This window comes from Lissotriton vulgaris, chromosome 3_1, assembly GCF_964263255.1.
Source record: "Lissotriton vulgaris chromosome 3_1, aLisVul1.2, whole genome shotgun sequence".
Taxonomy (NCBI): domain Eukaryota; kingdom Metazoa; phylum Chordata; class Amphibia; order Caudata; family Salamandridae; genus Lissotriton; species Lissotriton vulgaris.
Genome location: NC_141689.1, coordinates 1,776,858,237 through 1,776,872,479, shown reverse-complemented (window position 1 = coordinate 1,776,872,479; position 14,243 = coordinate 1,776,858,237).

Genomic DNA, 14,243 nt, shown 5'->3' with positions numbered 1-14,243 from the left:
GAACCACTGTGGTGTGAGCAAATGGAGCATTTCATCAGCAATGCAGAGCACAGCCTTATAAAACCTTGGCACCAAAGCACTATCCCATTACATGACTAATTTTTCGGCACTTTCTATGCTTGTACAAACTAGATACATAAATAACAGTGTTCTATATGAATGAATAGGCACAGTGATCTAGTGGAAAAGTCTTGAAGAAATAGTTGCAGTTTTTTGACTGAGCTGGAAAAAGGATGGAAATAAGTATACATTCCCACATATGCTACACCTTCACATGTACATTATTCAGCACTTTCAGTATTGGGCAAAAGGGATGGGGGCAGATGCTAAGTGACTGGACAAAACACGTAACCACATGAGGATCATGGACAAGATCTGCTTATGCTATAACATAGTCCAATAATTTAGATGACAGACCACATCCACATGACTAAGGGTTAAGCACTTTCTGACACAAAGTTGTGTCATATTTTGTTACCTTCACCTTGGTACTGAAGGAGTCTCAAACATGACTGTGATCTTTCTGCCCAGATGCCATGCTCACTAGCACCAGCCACCCTCTTGGAAGTCTGCATAGAGGAAAATCGGGTTGGTGGGTCACCCTGCCATTGTAGTTTCTCCTTTTCTTTCCATTCTTAAGCTGCAAACCAGGAATGGGGTGTGGTGGGTTAGGAAGGTGTCTACTAATGTGAAAACCATCAGCATGGAGGTCTTTGAAGATGGAAGTTGCTCTCATTGGAGCTGAAATATGTCCAACTAACAGTCCATCATGTGCTTCTTCACTGCCCCAGTAATAATCCTTGGAGACCCTCTGAAAGACTTCGACCCTGGCCTGCAGCCATCAATGGTTGATCTTGTTTGGATCCCTTATGTGGTCAGTATATTGACCATTTAAACTTCATTGTTTCTTAAAAATGCATCTATCATAACCAGCAATGTACAATCATCTGCTGAATAAGTTTCCTCTCAGTTCTCTGTTGGGCTTCAGTGAGGGATCTTTAGTGCAGGTTGTCTCCTTGCTCTGTGGTTTTGCACATAAGGCTCCTGTCTATGTCCTATACCACTAACACATCCTCACAGTCTTTTGTGTAATCTCATATTTGTTTTGATAATCCCATGGAGTCTAGCACGAGCCAGTACTTTTGTATGGGATGTATGGCAGAAAGAACTGGGGCATTGCAGTCACTTCTAACGTTCTTCCTCTGGAAGTGACTTTCATGAAAGCAGCTCTGGTCTTACTGGAAGCCAGAATGCAATGTTGATGGGATTTGTTTACCACATGTGATCTGTCCACTATTTGCAGACAGTCATTCCCTTCTTTGGCCTGGATTATCACATAGTTTTATCCAGGGCCGTCCTTCAGGGAGAACTGACATATTCTCCCTTCGAACTAGCTTCAAAGAAAAGTGTGCTTAAACACTCTTTAGGAAGACAGCAGGTATGCATTCCTCATTTGGTTTGGTTTGCTTCTTGTGGAGCCCCCTAACCTTTCTGCCAGGTTTTATCTGCTAGATTCAACATTATTCTCATTTTCTCTGGGTTCTTTCTGTTTGTTTGAGATAGCTGGTGTGTAGAGTTAAGGTAGTTAGTATGTTATGGTTTTCACAACTAGTCAATATTTCACAGTGAATTGTAGCTGTAGCAACAATGTCTCACTCCCTGGGAGATGAATAAGGAGGTGATCTGTGGAACAGTAGCATCATCTACAATTCATTTATTTTTATTTGCGGTATTTGTAGAGCGCAACACTCATCCCTTGGGATATCACGGCGCTATGTACCAGGAAGGACTACTGATGGCGTATTCTGAGAGGTTACGATTTAGGGAAGATGTGTGTTTTCAGTTTTTTTCGAAACTGAAGGTAATTTGTGGCATGTCTTAGGTCCATAGGCAGGTCATTCCACCTTTTTGCGGCCAGGTAAGAAAAGGAGCGACCGCCTGTTCTGACTTTGTAGATGCGCTTGGTTTTAGCCAGAGCTGATTGACTTGAACGTAGATTCCTATTGGGAACATAGAAATCGATCTTCCCTTGAAGAATTGTGGGGCCAGTTTTATGTAAAGCCCTGTGTGCATGGCTAAGCAGTTTGAAGGCAGCCCTCTGGCGCATCGGGAGCCAATGGAGTTTCTTTAAGCATTCCGATGCCGAGTCTAGTTTGCCTTTGTTGCAAATCAGTTTGGCCGCCAGGTTTTGCAAGACCTGTAGGCGGGAGAATAACTGTTCATTCATCCCTTCAAATAATGCATTGCCATTGTCTAGGCGGCTGATCAATAGGGCTTGTGTGACTGAGCGTCTGCAGTCCAGGGGTATCCAGGGAAATATCCTGGCAAGAAGTTTTAATATGGCAAAGCCCTTACCACAGAGGAATCGGACGTGATCCTTCATGGACAGGGCGTCATCCATGATAATTACCAAGTTCCTGGCATGTTGTTTGGGAGTGGGGGCCAATCCCAATGAAGGTGGCCACCATGTGGCGTCCCACACATAAACGTTTGGAATGTATGACCATTCAGGTAAATGTTGGCGCGAAAAATTTACTTGTATTTCTTCTTTCTCTATTTGGAAGTACCTTCGACCTGTGGTGGCTATGCCACTCACATTAACCATTTATGCCTGTTCTTTTGCAGGAGCAGGGCACCAGCCCACGTAGACTGGCACCTATAGCTAGCTTGGATTTCCTCTAAGGATTGAAGTAGGATTTTGTGGCATAGTTAAGTTTAGGATGACATTTCCACAACATTTCACTGTAACAAGTATGCTCTTCGTCCTTAAGCATGCTCTATAGCATCACAGAAGTCTTGATTTCTTGACATCTTGATTTTTGTACGGTCACGTTTCACTTAATATCCCAAAAATTCAGCAAAAAGTCTCCAGGCTTGGCTTAATGAAGTCATGCTTATCCTTGTTCAATGTTAGAAAGGTCTCCAGAAGTCTGTTAAGCTCTGCCCTCAATCACACATGGTGTTAGTGCTCTAATCGGGTATATATATGTATGTCATCACTGATACTAAGTATTTGAAGGTAATGTAACAATTTCCAAATTGTGGTTTGGAAAACCTTGGCAACTGATGAGCTCTCAAAACTACCATTCTTGTTTCTACTCATCCTGCGTGTGGAGAAGGTTGCTATATGCATCTATTCTCTGTGGCGCTGCAGGTAATGGTATCTGGCTTTCAGAACCAAAGAACCACTTTGCTCTGCTGAAGTTAGCCTTTTTAATATGTGTGATGGGGTATTATGAGGTTCCCTCTTGATGGCCTTCTTGGGGAATATCACGTTCATACAGATGTTTGCCTCTTCCACTTGTTTTGCCTTCTTAGCCACCAAAACGAGGGACATCTTAAGTTTTTTTCCATCGAGGTACACATGTGAAACGGGATTCGCAAGTGGCCTGGGGAAATTGGTTTCACTTGTTTATCAGCGGGGAGGCACACAACCTGCTGCACAGACAGTCACTTCCTGTGAAAACCTGCTAGAATCAATTCAGTGTGAAATAAAGGAGCTGGTGCACAAAAGGGCTCATGTCCCTGTTTCAGACACAAATATTTGTGCTCTCATTGTTTCCTTGCTATGATGAGTGGTGGAATAGAACATGTCCTTTAGGAGGCAAGTATCCTGTGTAAGGCTTGGCTCTTTTGTAGTTAGGTTTTCAACTTCTGAAGCTACTCTATCACCATGCTATTCCCCAATGCCCAAGTTTCAAGCAGCACTGTGATTCCCAGACCTTCGAGGCAGACCCTTTAAGTAGGATTAGACCAGTGGTGTTTCTCTAAACTTCAACTGGCAACATGGATTGGGACGCTGGCATTTTCGGCGGGCGCCATCTTGGAGCGTCCTTGCGCTCCTCCCTCCATTTCGGCGCCTATTTAAGGCGTTTTTAGACAACGGTCAGCCTGGAAAAGGTGCCGCATTACCGCGCTGCGGTCTGTAAGCGCTGTATATTTTAACTTTACTTGTTGTGGAATTTTGCTCTTTTATTTTTCGCCTCTCATTTTAATTGTGCACTGGTTGGGCTCTCCCCCCCCTCATACCTGCATTTAATTTGTGGAATATTCACCACCGTTTTGGTGGGCCCGGGTTCTGTGGGTGGTCTGGAGATCGTCTGGAGATCGGCGACCGGCGCCATCTTGGATTGGGACGCTGGCATTTTCGGCGGGCGCCATCTTGGAGCGTCCTTGCGCTCCTCCCTCCATTTCGGCGCCTATTTAAAGTCGCTCTCTCCCGCGCAGCCAGGACGCCGTCGCTAGGCGGAGTCTTGCCAGAGTCCTGCCCGTCTGCGCCCGTCCGCGCTAAGGACGCACGGGGCGCTGCGGGCCACTCCCGCTTAGTTCCTACTGGGAGGAAGGATGATTGTTTACACCAGTGCAATGCTCCGGGCGATTGGGCAGTCCCTTCCACGATGCGTTTCTGCACCTAAACACCCCATGTGTGGCCCCTATCAATGTGCCTGCAAGGGATGGTTGCTCGACCAGCCAACGGGTATTCGAGCCTATGACAACTCTGCTGCTCCACCGGACGGCATAAGGGTGCCTCGGTTGAGCAAGGGTTGTGCTCATGGTCTGCGGATATTAAACCTCAATACCAGATCTCTACTCAAACATCATCTCTCTATTATGGACCTTATCATCGACGAGGAGCCAGATCTGTTTATCATCACCGAGACCTGGCTCCAGGATACAGACACAGCCATAATTAATCTGGCTTGCCCCCCAGGTTATTCACTTTTTACGTGGAACCGGCTGTCTAGAGGTGGAGGTATTGCCCTAGCTATAAAATCTACTTTTGCGTGCTCCTGGACGGGTCTGCATATTGCAGGGTGCGAAAGCGCCCTGTTCAAGATTACTATCAGCCCCCAGTTTACGCTGTCTGGGATGGTCATGTACCGCCCTCCAGGCAGCGATGTAGCTTTCAGGGGAGTTTTCCCTGAGGCGGTGAGTACGCTAGCTAGTGACTGCGCCAATTTCTGCATCTTAGGCGACCTCAATCTCCATTTTGACAACCAACAGACCGCGGCCATCAGTGGTTTTCTGGCGGATATGGAGGCCCTTCAGCTGACCCAACTTGTCACTCAATCTACACATGTGGCTGGGCACATTTTGGACCCATGTTTCACCAACTTACCGGATGTCCAAGTTCTGGCTATTTCTCCAGTGGGTTGGACTGATCACTTCCTGGTGTCCACCTGGCTTCCTCTCCCCGAAACCCCCATCATTCCACCTCCAAAGTGGATCCCGCGGCGGCACTGGAATAAGCTCAGGCTAGAGGACCTACATTACATCATGGCTGAGGAGCCACTTGGCCCTTTGTCCGACGCCACCCTGGGCTATGACCAATTCTGCAGCTGGATTACCAAGGCGCTCAACAGATTGGTACCCATTATCGCAAGTAAATCCAGCTCCAGGCAGTCGAGTCCTTGGTACGACAGTGCCCTCCGCGCGCTGAAGGGTTCATGTAGACGGGCAGAAAGGGAGTGGCGGAAGGCGCCAAGAAACCGCCAAGAAACCGTCCGGTGTAAGTTGCGCTATATAAGTCTTTTTTACATTACATTACAAGGCGTATGATGCCGTCAAAAAAAACGCGTACTTGGCCTCTGTTAAGCTCTATCATCGAGCTATCTGTAGAGCCCGCGCGGCGTTTTATGCGACGGAATTCCGTAACAGCCACAACCCCTCGAAGACCATCTTCAAAGCTCTAAAAAACCTGATGGCTAAGAGAGCGGTTCCGCCTGTGGACGGTTCTACCTCACATTGTGAGACCTTGGCCGCTTTCTTCTTGGAGAAAGTTAAGACCATTTATCAGTCATTTCCCAGGACGACGCTGCCACGCACTCCTCTAAACGACCCTCGCAGCTGCCCGACATTACATTCTCTCCCTACTCTCTCCTGGGATGGGTTTGTCAAGTTGGCACAACGAGTCAAGTCCGGTTCCCCGGCGGATCCGCTCAGACCTGCCCTTTTCAGAGATCCGTCTTTTCAGGGGCGCACGGCAGTGTGTTCACTAATTAATCTTTCCTTGAACTCAGGCACTGTTCCTGCCAAGTGGAAGCAGACGGTGGTTTCCCCGATCCTGAAAAAACCATCATTGGATCCGTTAAAACCGGAAAACTACCGCCCGATTTGATTGCTTCCCTGGCCGGCCAAAGTCATGGAGGCTCATGTCAACCTGGCCCTATCGGAGCATTTGGCCCTGGCCAATGTCCTTGATTCTACGCAGAATGGGTTCCGTGCTGGGTACAGCACGGAGACCGCCCTTCGGGCAATGGTAGAACATCTGCGGAGTGTGTTGGATGCAGGTCAAACGGCAGCGCTTATTTTATTAGACCTTAGCGCTGCCTTTGACACGGTGTCCCATCGCATCCTTCTGCACCGCCTGGAGGACATTGGCATCTGTGGCCCCGCTCTGCAGTGGTTCCGTTCCTTCCTCAGCGATCGCTCCTTCTGCGTTGCCACCCCTCCTTTTCAGTCCAAATTCCATCAGTTGGACCTGGGGGTCCCTCAGGGCTCCTCGCTGAGTCCCACGCTCTTCAATCTGTACGTGCGGCCGCTGGCTGATGTCGCCAGGCAGTGGGGCCTTACCATGGTCTCATATGCCGACGACACACAGCTAGCGGTCACGATCAGCGGGGATGCCGAACAGGATGCCCCCAGGTTCCGAGACGGGCTGAGAGAGGTGGCCAGCTGGATGAATAACAACTGTCTCCAGCTGAAAGCGAAAAAAACTGAGGTGATGATCGTGGGAAGGGGAACGGATTGCTGGGGGGACACTTGGTGGCCTCAGGAGCTTGGGCCGGCCCCTACACCGGTGATGGAACTTAGAAACCTGGGAGTATGGCTTGACCACACCCTCTGCTTTACTACCCACACTAAGAGAGTGGCGGCATGCTGTTTTGGTGTTCTGCGTGGACTGAGGCCGGTGCTCAAATTTTTTGATGCTCCGACGAGGCAGTTGGTCATCCAAGCGACGATCATCTCCCGGCTGGACTACGCCAGCTCGCTCCTGCTGGGAGTTAACCAATCTGAGATCGTTCGCTTGCAGCGCATTCAAAACACGGCTGCGAGAGCAGTGGTGGGTCTGCCGAGGTCCTGTCCCACGTCCAATACTCTGCGGTCCCTACATTGGCTACCAATGAAAAGCCGAATCCACTTTAAGGCTCTGAGCCTTGCCTTTAAAATTTTAAAAGTATCGGCACCTGAGATCCTCAATAATCTCTTATCCCCCTACGTCCCGACTCGCTCCCTCAGATCATTTGGGCAATCCCTTGCGGCTATCCCGCGTTTCAGGCTTAGCTGGATGGGCGGTCGTTCTTTCCGTGTGAGAGCTGCGGCTCTCTGGAACTCTCTCCCTTTGGAAATTCGCTTGTTAGAGGATCTTTTAGCATTCCGTAGGGCCGTGAAGACTTACCTGTTTTAATCTTTTATGTTGACCCTCACTTCTCTGTTCTCTTTGCGTTGTGTTATGTCTACCTTTTCCATGCGCCAGGACGCTCCTTAGCTGGAGCATCTGTGCGCAAAATAAATGTTGATAACATAACATAACATAACATAACATAACATAACATAACATGATGAATCTCTACTCTTCCTCAGACTCTCCAGCCTCTGACAACCGGATGCCACAGCCGCTGCAAGAAAGAGTGGTGGGGCCAGCTGGGGGGGGGGGGGGGGGGGATTTCAAGAGACAACCATGATGGGAAACGTATTATTTATTACATTTTTCCTTGTGGTCGTCACTCACAATCCCCTCCGTGACCCCTCACCCCCGCGCCCACACCGCTCTTACCTGCAGTGGCTGTTCGCTTTTACAATTTGCTCTGAATTTTTCGTCTTTCGGTGATTGCCACATGACTTGAAGATTCCTTTAGCTCTTTATACTCAGACATGATTGGAAGAGCACTTTATATTTTTACTGGCACGTTCATTCAAGCTGTAGTCCTCCTCCATTAGCCCTGGGTGAACAGAAACGACATGAACTCGAATTACCCACATTTACTGCTAATTCGAAGATCAATTAACTTTCCAACAGATTAGAGGCCTCGTCCAACCGTCCGATTACTAGGACTACTGCGATTTGCTTTAATTTTTTCTTGTATTGCTACAGACAGTTTTAGCTGTCTGTCCCAGACTACCTTGTAACCAATACTTTAACATATACTTAAAGGCTGTATACATTGTAACCAATGCTTAAACTTATCCTTAGAGTACACTTACATTATAACCAATACTTCAATATATACTTAGAGTGGGCTTACATTGTAACCAGTATGCTTACATTGTAACCACATTTTTTTCACTCATCCTTTAAGTGGGCTTATACAGTAACCAATATTTTAACATATACTTAGAGTGGGCTTTAGGTGTGCCCTTGGTCATGACTGGAGAACTTCCTTGTCCTTTTCAATTCCCTGCTCCTGATCCGATGGTTTTCCTCCTTGCCCCTAGAGCATTTTCCAACCTACTTTTTTGTTTGATTGAGTGCAGTCTTAATTTGTAAAATAATACGTTCCTGGGCACTACCCAGGAGGCCACTGCTGCATACATCACCCATTGCCCGGTCATTGCTGTAAATGATGGCACCCAAACGACTACTAACCCTCTCTCTCACCTTCATGTGTGACAGTTTAGTTTATTCCAGGTCCCCAAAGCTGAATGAATGGCTGGAGAGGAAGGTATTAGTATTTTTTTATGTATATTGTATTCGTAAACAACCATTGTTCTTCTCTACTTTAGATGTGCAGCGCTACCATATGGCAGAGTGTCGTAAGTGTTTTGACGACAATCAAATGCAGGTGCCAAGAACCGGAAACCAATTGAGTGCAGGTGCCGAGCACTGGAAATCACTGGCTCAAATTAAGCACTGATTGAGTGTATTCTTACACTGATGATGTCGGGAACAAACCTGAGTTTTGTAGGTTCATTTGACATTAGAAATGTAGCACTTGATAGGAATGCATGGTCTGCCCTTCCTCTATCTCCCCCATCTCACCCACTACCTCACTAGTCTTCCTCAGTATCTAACCACACTCACTCCATATCGCTCCGTCCTCTTCCCTCCTGTGCCTCCCTCAACCACCGCTCCTACTCTTGCCACGGAAAGCACAGATGGTGCTCCGTGCTTTTTTCTACCCCTCCTCACCTCTCTGTCCCTCTAACCACATTAACGACCCTGTGCACACCACCATCTGCCGCTGCCATTATTGGATTTGCCAATGCCTGTAGAACTGCTGTAGAAGAAATGTCAATGCCAATACTGGCGGGAGGCTATCTTGGAATAGTATTTGCTATACTTTTAATATAGTTGAGTCTGGATGCAACATGGCAGCCATCTTGGAAAAATAAAACAATATTATTTTGCATGTAGATTGGCTTGGAGCTTTAAATACTTTATGTGTTTCCTTTGTGTGTAAACCCTGCTTGCTTTGGGTTAAGTACTTGTGAGGAAAATATGCTCATTGCTCACTTTGATCAAAGAGGATCTGCTGATAACACCCACATTAGTGGGTGCTGAGGCACTTTTCAGGGGGAGGAAAATCTGTCTGTGGGACATGGATCTCTCTTGTGACAAAGGTCTGCCCTGTATTATATTAATGCTGTATTGTTGAATTGTAGTGCTATGGTGCGTTTCCAGAATTGAAAGTTTTCCATCGTCAGGCATGAACAACTATCTAGTGCTGTGTTTTTCTCTGCACTCTATGACCTGCAATCATGTTTGGTAATGGGAAAAACAGAACTGTAAGTAACAGATGTCAAAGAATGAAACCTGGACCTCGTGAGCCACTCATAGATGACATGGAACAACTTGACATTTCTGCGATATGAGTTTAATAAAATGAATTGAATTTTCAGCTGCCAAGTGACCCCCTATTATGTAATGCAGCCACTGTCAGTGCTGATTTGAGCGGGCATCAATCGCCCTGTTGCCAGTTTCGAAGTCTACCCTTCTGATAGGTGCAGCAACACTGCAAGTGCTACATTGCAGAGGGGTGTCTTCTTAATAGTCATTAGTGAGTGGAAGGGCCACATGTGACATGAGCATCATTTTGATGCAAACCTCTGGCAATTTGTGGCAAGGTAGTAGTGCTGTTGTGCCATCACTTACATTTGCTATGTGAGACTGCATGTTCATTTACACCTTTTTGCCTAGGGCAGCATTCACTTTCATGAAATGTGTACTTTCAATGAATGTCAAGATTTAGTTTGCTACAATTTCCTGCAATTTTTCACACCAAAGTCAGTTTGCCCCATGGAAAGCATGCTTTCGAATCTGACTTCTCTCTAAAGTCTAATATATAATTGCTTTAGGCATTTTAAGCGAATCATGTAAGCTCTGAACATTCATGGATGGAGTGATGTCCCTTTACCTAGGCCACAACACCATCTTTGAACTATTTATCTAAGTTATTAACTCAAATCATGATTTGAAACATTACAATACCTTGACACGTGGAAAGCTATAGCGGAGGACATTCACTCCCGCCCCACATCCCGCCAACAGGTGCAAAACTTGAAAAATATAATGATACCAAAGCATGTTTATTATCCTTTTATTTTCCTCCATAGTGTCACGTCTAGGATCAGGGCCATGGGGATGACAGGCACAAGGGGGAGTGGTAGGTGCGATGCTATCAATGAGCATGTTGGTTTGGCCGGTCATCTCAGGACGGCTAAACCGACATGCGCATTGAAGCTGTCTCCAACACCCAAGCAGCATTACCGGGTTGGAGACAGCAGGCTCTCTGGGATAGCAAACCCAGGCAGCTCAGGCCAATCCTGATGCTGCTTTCATGCATGAGAGCAGCGTTAGGATTGGCGGCAGGGCAGTCTGGGAGCCTGTGCCTGCAGTGGAGCCAGAAGAGTGGCGATGCGGCGGGCATTCAGGTACGTTTTTTTTGTCGTTTTTTTGTTTTGCCCCACCCCCGCACCACCACTTTTTCCCGACACCAGCAGTGATTGCTTATAAGCTAAAAATGTAGAAATGCCAAATGACGAATTGGTTTGCATTGTTCACTATTTAAGAAAATCTATTTATGCATATTGATATAATGAGAAGCTCTCAAATCTCCTGACACAGAGGGTATCAGTCGCTGTCACTACAATTCCATTACAGCATTAACTTTTCGAAGTAACATATAAATATGTCATTGAAGTTGGGCAGTTTATTCCAGTATTTGTATAACTGTTGATTTATTGGCAGGTGAGAGGTATGGAGTAGAAGCTGATGCTGGAAAAAACATAAATATCTGCCATTTTGAAATTGCTGGATACCTTACAGCACACTGCAATTGCCAAGGAAGTATAACAAAAGCAGCTGCTGTGACTATCCAGCTGTGAGCTTCCAGAAGGACCGGAAGTAATGGTTTCTTGGGAGAGGGTCTCTTAGCCACCAGCGTCTGGTTACCGCTTTGTCTTGGGTATTTATTGCACGCAGAGGCGTTGGAAGTAAGGGCGCCCCCACAATAACCTAACCATGCTGGAGTTCAGAAAGTGAATTAGCAATAAGATACCTTTAATTTTTTTTTATCTTGCCACATTTGCTAGACCTTCAGAGACAGGGGCCAAGTGTCAGACTATTCCTTCTGTCAAATTACGGTTTATTCTTATGGAAATTGGTGTTTACTTTTCTTTCTCTGGCTTCAAATGTAGAGGATTTTTTTAGAGTGAGCTTATTTGCCAATCTTGCTATGGTACAGAAGTGAGAAAGGCTGTAGGATGACACTGAACAATATTTCAATACTTATAAAACAACAGTACAAATTGTTTAAAGTATATTAGCAGCTTAGGAAAGTACAAATGAGGCACTGTGTTAGTAATTCTGCAGTGTGATAGAAGCAAAGACTTTAATAGGATCAAAACAAATCAGAACACTTTATTTGATAATGAGCAAATGGTAAATATTTACTGAAAACAGAATTGCACATATTTAATTTGTGCGCGACATAGTTTTATCAGGAAAACTGCATGCCAGTGCTAATTTTGTGGCTATTTCAATGGAAAATGTGCTGTCTGTAAATGACACTGTACCACTCCACCATGCTTTAGCAATATATTTGTGGCAGTGTGCTCCCAAATAATGCACCACCAGCTACATTCCGCATCCTATCAATGTCCTGCTAATTGGACGTAGCTCATCTGTACACTTGTTCTTTGTCTGACGCTTGGATTTTTCACAGTCTCTAGGACCTCAGCAATGTGACATTGATGGCAGCACCCCCAGTCTGAAAATTGTTTCAGCACTACTGAATGCAAGCCTATTGCATAGTGTGACATTTCCGTGTTTGCAGTGTGCCTGTGTGTGACGCTCCAATATCTTAGGTGTGATACTTTGAATGCCAATTTATTGTGGAAGGAACATGGCAGGTATTCTCATGTAATGAGATATATTATAGAGGTAACTTATTTTTGTGAAATGTAATAAGGTAGAATTAACTTTAAAACAGTTGCAACACTCTTGAAGTGCTTATGCTGGATGTGCAATGAGTGATACTGCGGAACTTCACATAATTTGTGCACCATTATCTTACGCAGCCGGTGTCACTTAAACACAAGCTGTGGGTCCGTGGTCAGATCACAAATGGAGGACTCGCCCCCATCTGGCGCCTGTGGAACCCAGAGAGGAAGAGATGACACTGGCAGTGCACAACTAGTGCTGTAGCTGTCTATGTTCTGCCCATCTCTACCTAGCTCGCCACTGCATTTACATAGTGCCTGCTGTCTCTGCTGTTGTCCCAAGCACTCTTCATTGAACCTGCCATATATGCAGGTGTGGTTGGAAAAATTCTGTTTGCTGAGATCTACACAGTGAAATGCCAGAGAAGCAGCTCAGAGCTGCAAGGCTTGGTCGCCAGGCTCATGACATCACTGACAGTCTCAGAACATACTGACAATCGGAGAGACACGTGTTAAAAATGTGTTAACTGTGGGTAGTCAAAAGAGGAGAGGGTTGAGGACATTGGCCGCTTGTCTGTAGAGTTAGGGTAGTGGAGAAAGAAACAGGAGAGAAGAATGAGTAAGAGAGTAAGGACAAGAAGTGTAAACACCAATCACCAAAGTGAAATGAGGAGACGACGCAGCAGAAGTGCGGCGAGGCAAATTAAAAAAAGGTGGCTTAGAGGTATAGTTGAATATTGCAGAGGTAAAAATATTTTTGAAAATGAGTAGGATGGGTTGTATTGTTGCTGGAAGCTGCACAGGCTGGGCCAGGTAGCCTACTTGAGCTCTGGTCGCCACTTTACCCATCACAGTGACCTACAAGTTACCAGGTACTCCATGTCACTTTGGACGCAGTGCTCCAGTTAAGGGATTCCTTTTTATAAACCATTTTAATTTGGTATTTTAGTGTAAAGGTTTCGTTGATGGAAATTATGACTACAGCAACCACAGCACTCTTGGTTGTGAAATAGAATAAAAGCATTTAATAATCGTTGGAGTGATTTGTGTCAGATCTCTAACTAGGAAGGAGCTAAATATGTCTTGTTTTCTTACTTTATCATAATTTCATTTATGTCAGGACTTCGAGGTATAAAGACCCAAAGACATATGAGCAAGGTCACACAGCACATTCAAACTGGTTCGGGTGAAAGTTATACTTACCACATTGTACTTTTGAAAGTGAATTGCAGCTTTGGAGGACAGAAAAGTGGTGTATGGCAGAAGAAAGGAGCTGTAGATTAGCTATCACATTTCTAGGGTACATAAAGCCCTTTCGGGGTAAGTAGGAGAGCAGTATAAAACACTCATGCCACACAGTACAGTATTCTGGTAACTGTGCATGTTGCTGAAAGCAAGGGAGTGGCCAGCCATTTTAATGTAGCCCCCACTTGACCCATACCTCTCCATTCATCCTTTCACTCTCCCTTCTATTCATACACCTACCTCTCCATGTCTTCACTTTCCATTCTTCCATTTTTCTATCGATGCATCTTTTCCCTCTTTATTCGTCCATCCTTTCACCCATCTGTCTGTTCTTCCATTCTTCCTACTATGAACCCTTTCACCTATTGATCCCTTCACTCTTCCTTCCTCCATCCTCTCACCCATCTGTCTTTTCTTCTATTCTTCCTACTTTGAACCCTTTAACCTATTTATCCCTTCACTCTTCCTTCCTCCATCCTTTCACCCATCTGTCTGTTCTTCCATTCTTCCTACTATGAACCCTTTTACCTATTGATCTCTTCACTCTTCCTTCCTCTATCCTTTCACCCATCTGTCTAGTCTTCCTACTATGAACCCTTTAATCTATTGATCCCTTC